This window comes from Apium graveolens, chromosome 5 (assembly GCF_009905375.1).
Source record: "Apium graveolens cultivar Ventura chromosome 5, ASM990537v1, whole genome shotgun sequence".
NCBI lineage: Eukaryota > Viridiplantae > Streptophyta > Magnoliopsida > Apiales > Apiaceae > Apium > Apium graveolens.
The window spans coordinates 85824977-85835666 of NC_133651.1; positions in this window are offsets into that span (position 1 = coordinate 85824977).

Consider the following 10690-nt stretch of genomic DNA (forward strand, 5'->3'; position numbering starts at 1 on the left):
CATATGTTACTTTGAGAGATCTCTCTGACGATAGAACCACTATTTACTTGTTACATCCTTATTTGAGTTGAGTTAAATCCTCGAATAAACAAATAGGCTATGGCATATGCCTTTCAATCTCCCCCTATTTGCTTGTTAGACAATAACAACAAATACCTAGAGGATAACTCAACTAACAAATAAGAAAAAGATATAAACAGTAATGCAAAGTAAATAGCAGAAAAGTTCTGGATTATATTTAACATTTCCAGATTCCAAAAGAAATTTACAAGTGAATACAAGATAGATGTTCCTCTAGACTGAACATACAACTACATTAGTCTATCTTGATTCATAAAGCTCTAATCATATTACATTAAGTTTTGAGCTAATTGAATTCAGTTGTCTTCCCTTCCGAATTCACCTTCTTCCAAATCTTGAAGCAACTCCTTGTCAAAGAGACGATCCTTTTCAGAAGTGAAGCTGGCTGGTCTGACTGGTTGAACTCCAACTGACTTTAGCTTATTCTTGAACTGATTGTACCTTTTAATATTCTTTTCACAATAAGCTTGAATCAGATCAGCTGCTTGAGTTTTCAACATGGATGAATATCCAGCAGTTCTTAAGTGATGTTCCATCCAGACAAGATGCTTAGCAGAGTAGTCTTTAAGAGATTGTGAATCGAGCTGGCAGATTTGAAGACAGTCAGACTTAAAGAATCTTACCTGATGAGGATTGTTGACCACTTGAGGACTAGCCCTGCTGGAAAACTCTTTGAGCCTTTCTCGAAGAACTATATTCAATTATGAGCTTCTTTTGACTTTGTTGAGAAGAACCCAAATCTCTGATAAAGAACGATTCTCAAACAGATGAAGTGATACCTTGAAAGATCCTTCGCTCTGACAATATACAAATATACTCATTTCATTTAGAGATCTGTCAAAGGCAGCTGTGATCCTTGAGACTTCAGTCTTTATAGCATTCATATACACGTTATTGTTTAGATTAGAGATCTCCAGCTTGTCTAGAAGATGTAGAAACTGCCTATCATTGTTTGTGCTCAGCTGAGGCATATCAAGTACTCTCCTAGCTTCATCCCATTTTTCACCAATCTTCAGTTTGACAACTCTTCTCCTTTCTTTAGCTTTAATGTCATGAAGACGTTGCTTTTCAAGAGTTTCTATTCGTTCAATGTTTTTCCTCATATCAATGATCTGGGATACCTTTTTGAGTTCAACTTCTTTTCTTTTCAACTCTGACTGCTGCTGCTGAAACTCTTTCTCAAAAACAGGATCCACTTGAGCTTCCTCTTCCCATTCTCCAAAATCACTTTCCTCCTCAGCTTCAAAGAAACCATCTTTATCTTCCAAGACTGATTCAGTGGGAATGTCAAAAATATCAAAGTCATCCTGTTCTCCACTATAGTAGACATCATCAGCCTTCCGTCTGCCTCCAGCAGACGAATCTTTTTCTTTTCCCTTTCCACTTGTCTCTTTTTCTTCTCCCCCTTAGTTGAGGAATCCTCTACAGACTTTCCTCTAGACTCTCCATGACCTCCATCACCTCCAGAGCCTGAGCCTCCACCAGACGGCCCTTCAAAGAAAGTTCTTTGTTCTTCATTAGGGCAGTGAGAATTTTTGATCATGAAGTACAAGTGCTTCATCCCTTCATTGAGATGTTCCATGCCCGTCTCTATCTTCAGAAATCTGGAGGAATCCAGTGAATGATTCATTTCAACCAAGTCTTCAAGAGAAGTCATTCTTGTATGGAGAGAGCAGAAGTTTGAAATATCGTCAGCTGATAACGTTGGAGATGCCTGGATTGAGTTAAGCTTTGGTACAACAGAGGTCTTCAAATCTGATATCTCAGTCCTGATGAGAGCCAGCTGATTATTGACAGAGGTGGAAGAAGAAGACCGTTCAGCCACTTGTGCTTTGAATGATTGAGCCTCAGCCTGACTTTTTGCAAGTTGTTCTTTCAGTTCAGCAATTTGAACTAACAGATTTTCAGTGTTTGTGTCTGTGTGCGCGCTCACCTAAATATCTCTCCTGTTTGATTCACTCAACTCACGTGCTTGTGTTTCTCTCAATATTATTGCTCGTGAGGAGTCTTCCTGATGCTGATCTTCTGTACCTACAATTGAAATCACCCTAGCCTTTTCAAGAGAGGTCAGTGGTGGTGCAATGGGAATTCGCAAGTCCCGATCCTCAGTCAAACCTATCTTTTCATGAGAAATAGATGTCTGAATTGCTTCAGGGATAGATTGACCGAGTTGCCCTCCACTTTCTCCAGATAAATCTGCGAGTGGAGAATCCCGTGAGGGAGCCAGAGGTGTTGGATCTGGGAGGGGAGAAAATGACTCTATTAAAGGTGGCTGAGAGTCAGATTTTCCCTCAGAAGCATGTGACTGCTCTTCTGCCGTAACTATGGCAGGCACTGTAACCGACTCAATGTGCACTCCTCGCTCCGTGTCCTGAGTATCATCTATTGGTCTGTATGCTTCCATTGTGAGTAATGGAAGTGTGCTTGACTCAGTACAGGATGCCATGGCCCTATGGCGAATTTCAATAGATTCATCCTGTTGATAGAATGTCTCTAGTAACTGTTCATTGGCCATATCAAAGTCCATGTCCTGTTGGGAGGACAAGGATGGGCTTTCAGATGCCTCAATAAATGTTCTTTTTCTTGGGAGGAGGTAGAGCTGAGGGTTCATTCACATCCAACAACATACTACTTCCTACTAACCTTCTAGGCAACATTTTAGACAGTGGGGGAGAGGTTGAGATAGGTTGTGACTCTGTGTTTGGCTCTATGACCTGGGATTGAAGCTGCGGTTCTACAACTTCATGGTCAGCCCTATCAACCACTGGGGGTCTTTCAATAGAAGTAGGAATAGTTTGAGTGTGAGGAATTATTACCTGCAGAGGAAGAGCATCTGATGTTTGAGCCTGGGTGGTTTGAACCACTGGAGGTTGAGCTTGCTGTTCATGACCGGGAAGATTGAAAATAGGTAAAGGAATGTAAGTGGCCATGAAAGCAGATACAAGTACTGGAACTTGAATGAATTTAAAGGTTGTGTCTTGGCGAATGTAAATCTTTTTGCTCAGTGGAGGGGGTTCAGTTACTGAAGAGTTAGCAAAAAGAGCTTTATGCTCAGGTGAGAGAAGATGTTCTGCTATGAGCATGAGAAAACGAGCGTAGTAGCACGAAACCCTACGATTTGTAGAATGATCACGTAAAGCAGTAGTGAGACGTCTCAGAAGAATGGGTAAAAGTAGTTTGCCAAAATAGATCCTTTGATTGAAAACAACCGCAAGACCAATATACTGCAGAGTGGAAGTGATGTTGTGAAAGTTGGATTTAGTGTAGTTGGCAAACACTTTGGAAAGTGTATCGAAGAAAATATCCCATTCAGAATCCAAATTGGATTTAGACAACTTGGTTAAATTAATCACCCCCTGATAGTGAATAGCATGGAAAAAGTTTGAAATATCATTTTCAGAGGGTAAATTACAGAAATTGTCCATTGGAAAATTTAACGCTCGATTGACGACTGTTTCATCAACTACATACTGTGTGTTTGCCATGGTGAATAAAAAAGATTTAAAATCATCGGCCACAGTAGAGGTTGTGCAAATCAGTCTGAGCAGATCGACATTTAAAAGCACATTTGATTTAATAGCAGAGCTAACAATCGAATGGTCATTTAAAAATCTAATCCACGGCTTAAATTTTTCCACATCACACTTTTCTGGATTAAAATAACCAACAAGATTATGCGAGACAATTTGGAAATTGAGAGCCATAAAAAAATATATTAAAACACACACTTTCAGAATTTTAAGAGTAATATTAAGAAAATTCGAATTAAAAAAAAATTTAATAATTCGAATTAAATCAATTATATTCGAAAAATTTAGAAAGTAATGTATCTCGTTATAGTTCTTAACTCACAACAAAGGATCTGAAAAAAAATGCACAAGACACAAAACAAAATTAACTAAATAAAACACCCAAAAACAACCAACAAACCATACTGATTTTGAAGGGGGGAAAACGAAGTGAAATTTAGTTTTTTTAAAAAAATTGACAGCACTTCCTTACTGTATGTATACACACGAATATGTATATATGAAACAGTAAAGTGTGCTGAGTAAAAACTCGAGCAAGAAGACAATCAATGAAGGTTTGATTTTGATCGAATTGAGAGAGAGAAACAAGAGAAAGAAAATTGTTGGAGTGAAAACTGAACTGAATTGAATTACAAAACAAAACAAAAAAAAAACATTAAGTAGGACAACTGGTATGACAATCGAGGAAAGTCATACCGATTGTCTTCCCGATTGTCATACCAGGCTAATGGAAATAAAAATAAAAAAAACAAAAAAAAACAAAACTGGTATGACAATCTGATAGTCATATCGATTTTCATACCAGTATAAAATACATGAATAAAACATAATAAACTAGAAAGACAATCGATAGTCATACCGATTGTCATTCTAGTATAAAATTAAACTAAAAATAAAATTAAACACATATATGTACTGAAATGACTTTCAGCAAGATAATTTCAATTGTCTTGCCGATTGTCATTCTAGTATAACATTAACTTATACACAGAATTAATTTACAAAAACTAAAGCAATATTTTAGAAATAATTTTATTTTATTCCAAAAATAGATTTCTATTGAATTTTAGCAAGTAAAATTCATAGAAAAATATTTTTAGAGAAAATAAAATATTATGAGATATTAAAATTAACAAGTAGAATAAATAAATAAGATAAGATAATAAAACTTACATAGAAATAAGCAAGAAATTATGGAAAATATGATAAAATAAATTTGCAAATGAATTTTTCATTTATGAAAAATTCATTTGTAAATTCATTCAAGAACAGATTTCAGATATTCACAAGTTTAATCACTAAAGCTATTCAACATACCCAATTTACCAACTAATTTGGTAAATGTGGATTCATCAAGAGGTTTAGTGAAAATATCTGCTATTTGTTCTTCTGTTGGAACAAAAAATAGTTCAACAGTACCATTTATGACGTGCTCTCTAATAAAATGATACCTGATGTCAATGTGCTTGGTCCTTGTATGCTGCACATGGTTGTTGGTGATGGCTATTGCACTTGTATTGTCACATAGAATAAGAATTTTGTTCAATACAGAGCCATAGTCCCGTAGTTGATTCCTAATCCACAAGATCTGAGCACAGCAGCTTCCAGCAGCAATATATTCAGCCTCGGCCATTGAATTGGAAACTGTTTGTTATTTCTTGCTGTACCATGAGACTAGTCTGCTACCTAGGAATTGACAACTCCCTGAGGTGCTTTTCCTATCAACAACACTTCCTGCGTAATCTGAATCTGTATATCCAATAAGGTTAAAACCAGATTCTTTAGGGTACCAAATACCTAGATTTGGTGTTCCCTTAAGATATCTCAAGATTCGTTTAACAGCAACGAGATGAATATCTCTAGGATCCGCTTGGAACCTTGCACATAAGCATGTAGCATATATAATATCTGGTCTACTTGCAGTAAGATAGAGTAACGAGCCAATCATACCTCTGTAGCTTGTGACATCTACCTTAATGGAGTTTTCACATGGTCCAAGCTTGACAGCTGTAGTTGACGGAGTCCTTGCTGATGCAGAATCCTCTAGATTGTATTTTTTGAGGAGTTCCTTGAGATACTTGGATTGATAAATAAAAGTTCCATCTAACCTTTGATTTACTTGTAATCCAAGAAAGAACTTCAGCTCTCCCATCATGCTCATTTCAAATTTGATGTGCATTAACTTAGCAAATCTCTTACAGAGATTATCATTAGTAGACCCAAATATTATATCATCCACATAGACTTGGACTACTATAGTATCATTCTTATGCTTTTTAGAAAAGAGAGTTTTGTCTATGACACCTCTAATAAAGCTATTTTCAATAAGAAATTCAGAGAGAGTGTCATACCATTTTCTCGGAGACTGTTTGAGTCCATAGATAGCCTTGAAAAGAAAGTAGACAAAATCCAAATGATCTGGATCTTCAAAACCAGGAGGTTGCTCTACATACATCTCTTCATCCAGCTTTCAATTTAGAAAGGCACTCTTGACATCCATTTGATAAACTTTAAAGTTAGAGAATGCTGCAAATGCCAGAAATATCCTGATGGCCTCTAGTCTAGCCACTTGAGCATAGGTTTCATCATAATCAATGCCTTCAGCTTGAGAATACCCTTTAGCTACCAGTCTTGCTTTATTTCTTATAACCACACCATCTTCATCTAGTTTATTCCTGAATACCCACCGAGTACCAACAACTTTCTTGTGTATAGGTCTAGGTACCAGTTTCTAGACTTGTTGATGTTCAAACTGATTGAGTTCATCTTGCATAGCAATCACCCAATCTGGATCAGTCAGTGCTTCTTCAATCTTCTTAGGTTCCATCTCAGAAAGAAATCCTGAGAATAGACATTCATTTTTAGTAGCACGTCTAGTTCTGACTCCAACATCTGGATCACCAATAATCAACTCAAAAGGATGAGCTTTATTCCAGACAGTCTGTCTTGGAAGATTTGATCTTGATGATTCGCCTCGAAACACTTTGGGATGTTATGTCCTACTAGTTGATCCTTCAGCATCTCCCCCTGAGTTGTTGTCAGGTTGACTTGATGATTCTTCGTCAGTAGCAGTGGTATCTCCATTCTTGCCAATATTTCCATCACCATTACCTTGAGTATCATCATGATTAACAGGTTCTTCACCAGTAACAACCTCAGGTTCTTGATCATATTCTGATTCTGAATCTGACATATCATCAAACTTCAGTTTCTCAGAAGGATCTTCAGTTTGGATACTAGGGAGTTTAGTGTCATCAAATGTGATATTGACACTTTCAGTTACTTTGTGTTGATCAATGATATACACCCTGTATGATCTTCTTCCATATCCAACAAAAATACCCTCATATGCCTTTGCCTCGAATTTACCACGACGATCATCTCCATCCTTGAACACGAAGCATCTGGCACCAAATACATGAAAGTATTTGATAGAAGGTTTCTGTTCATTCATAATCTCATAAGGAGTCTTCATGAAGTCTTTGTTGATTAGAGTTCGATTCTGAGTATAACATGCAATGTTGACAGCTTCAGCCCAAAAGTACATTGGAAGACCTGATTTACTTAACATAGTTCTTGCAGCTTCAATCAATGTACGATTCTTTCTTTCTACCACTCCATTTTGCTGAGGGGTTCTAGGAGCTGAAAATTATCTGGTAATCCCTTTGTCTGTATAGAATCCATTGAGAAGTGAATTCTTGAATTTTGTTCCATTATCTGACCTTATTGCTCTAACAGGGACATTAGAATCTAACTCAATCAACTTGATATGATCAATCACAACTTGTGGTGTTTCATCCTTAGAGTGAAGGAATAAAACCCACGTATACTTGGAATAGTCATCAACTATCACAAGAAAGTAACACTTCTTTGACATCGAAAGAACATTAACTGGTCCAAATAAATCCATGTCCAATAATTGCTGAACACCAGTTATGGAGGATGTGTCAGTACCTCTGTGACTTGCTTTCTTTGACTTTCCTTTCTGGCAAGCCTCACACAGTCCTTCTGGGGAGAATTCCAGCTGAGGCAGACCTCTGACCAATTCTCTTTTGACAAGAGAATTCATTATTTTGAAATTGAGATGAGAAAGTCTCTTGTGCCATAGCCAACTCTCATCTGACGATGCCTTTGCATAGAAACAATTGACTTCAGGATTGCTTCCAGAGTTCATGCCAGCTACGAACAGATTTTCTTTCCGGATTCCCATCAAGGAGGGTTTTTCATTTTTCTTGTGCAGATCTGACACTTCAGCTTGTTGAATAAAACATTGTATCCGTTGTCACAGAACTGACTAATGCTAAGCATATTGTGTTCAAGTCCTTGCACAACATACACATTTTCAATGATAACATTTCCAGCTAGCAAACAGCCATATCCCTCAGTTAAACCTTTGCTGTTATCTCCAAAGGTAACCACTGGGCTAGCTTTCTCAACCATATTTGATAGAAGGGCTCTATCTCCGGTCATATATCTTGACGATCCGCTGTCAAGAATTCACACTACCGGTTGTACGTGTTTAATGCCCTGCAATACAAATGGATTAGACCTTCTTCGGAACCCAAGCTTGGTTGGGTCCGACATACCTGTAAAATTGGCCTTTATCAAGCAAAACAACATTCTTAACTTTAATGTTCTCAACTTTCTCAATGACTGAACATTTGACCTTGTAAACAACCTTGACAAATTTCTGTTTAGGCTTAGGCACAAATGTCTCCTTTTTAGCTTTAGAAGGACTAGCAGTCTTAGACCTATCATGCTTCCTATTATTCACATGCTGACGAGGAGTAGTCTTATCATTAGAAACATGCTTACCATTAAAATAAGCATACATCAAATTAAAAGCACAAGACATACAATCAGGAACACCACATGCTTTATGAGAGGGATTAACAACATGCAACTTATGCATGGTAAACATGGCATTTTTGTTATCCAACTCATGTGTGTCTGAGTTAGTCTCAGTTGCTTTCACAACTTTGACTGGAACCTTTGACACACTTGACTTGGAAACAACTTTCTCATTAGCAAGATCTTCAGCACGGATTTCTTCTTGAATAATAAATGAGGTCTCATCAAATGGTTCAGCAATTAATTTTTTATAGAGGGGTTCATCAACACCCTTAAGCACATGCGGTACTTTCCTACCTTTAGCACAGACATGAGGAGGGGAGTTTATGCCTAATTCTCCAATAGCAACATTATAATCATAACCTACTCCAGATGTTTGATTAATAGCTTGCTTATTGTAGAACTCTTTAGCCTTAGAGCAAGAATTAAAGTAAGCTTTGACCTTAGTCTCAAGACCGGTGATCTTGTCTTTGAGAATAGTTTCGAGTTGTCTATAACAGTCAACTCTATTCTCTAGAAAAGATACTTGTTCTTTTAATTTATCTTGATTAATGTGCACAAGTCTTAATTCATTGACCTCTTTCTCAAGGTCTTTGATTTGTTGATTTAACATTTCATTATCACGACGAGCACAATCTAAGGAACCTCCTAGATGATAAACAAATTCAGCATCAGTAAATTTTACCTCTTTTCTTGATGATGAGGTGTTTGCATCACTAGCCATGAGAGCAAGATTCCCAACTTCTTCATCTTCACTGTCAGTATCATCCCAGCTTCTTCCCTTTGCCAGGTAAGCCCTTTCAGATTTACTCTCCTGATTAGAATAATAAGAGTTCTTCCTAACTTGTTTTAGCTTCCTGCATTCTGTGACAAAGTGTCCCAACTTATTGCAGTTGAAGCATCGAATGGTGCTTCGATCAACCATCCCTGTTTTGTACCAACCACTGCTGGTGTTAGAGGATGAAGATCCACCTTTCTGGAATCTGTTGTAGTTGGACTTGTACTTGAACTTGGGATTCCTCTTGAATCTGACATTGGAGAATCTCTTGACAATCAGGGCCATTGACTCATCTTCCAATTGCTCCAGTTCTTCCAAGGAATAAAAATCATCTCCTGATTGATTTGTAGTAGGAGGATCAAATTCTGCTACTATCACATTTTCTTCAGCCTTGGAAGACTGTACCATTCTTTCTGACTGTTGAGATTGTTGTTGTTGTTATGGTTGTTATTGTTGTTCTTCAGCTACTAGAGCAGTAGACGTGCTGACTACTCTTCCTTTCTCGTAGACTTCCTTCTACTGAATCTGCTCCAACTCATAGGTTTTTAACACACCATAGAGCCTTTCCAAAGAAATCTCACTCAGATCTCTTGCTTCTCTTATGGCAGTGATTCTATGTTCGAGATGAGTTGGCAGTGTTAAAAGGAACTTTTTGTTGACCTCCCTGATTGAATAGTATTTACCATTAATGTTCAGGTTGTTGATCAATGCATTGTACCTCTCAAACACTTCAGTGATTCCTTCTCCTGGATTGGATTTAAAGTATTCATACTCAGAGGTTAGGATTTCTAACTTGTTCTCATTAACTTCCTCTGTGCCTTCATTAATCACCTTAATAGTTTCCCAGATGTGTTTGGAATCTTTACAGTTCATCACATGTCTATTCATCAAGGGATCAAGGGAATCTACTAAAATTAATTGAAGGCTAGCATCCAGGGAGGCTTCTTCTTTTTCAGTAGGAGAAAAATCCTCAGGATTCTTTACATAAGTTCTAGCTTTGGTAATCACCACATCATCTTCTATTACCTCTGGTTCAATAACCATCAGAATTTTTGGACCCTTCTTTAACACTTCCAGATATTTGGGATTTGCAACTTGTAAAAACAATAGCATCTTCTTCTTCCACATAACATAATTTTCTTTATCGAATAGTGGAATTTTAATGGTTCCAACTTTTTGTGTAGTCATTATGAATTTTTGAGTAAATAAAAATTCAAGGAGTGAAAGAATCACAATAGTCTAGGATCTTGATTTGTTCGTTAATCAGAAGGTTCTGATACCAATTGTTAGGTCTCAATATGTTTGTAGAAGGGGGGTTGAATACAAACAATACCGTTTAATCGAATAAAATGCGGAATAAAAAAAGTGAAACAAAATTCAAGTTAAATAAAACTATTATTAAACTTGAAAGTTGTTACAACAACGGTATCGTTTACAAGGGATTAATCTC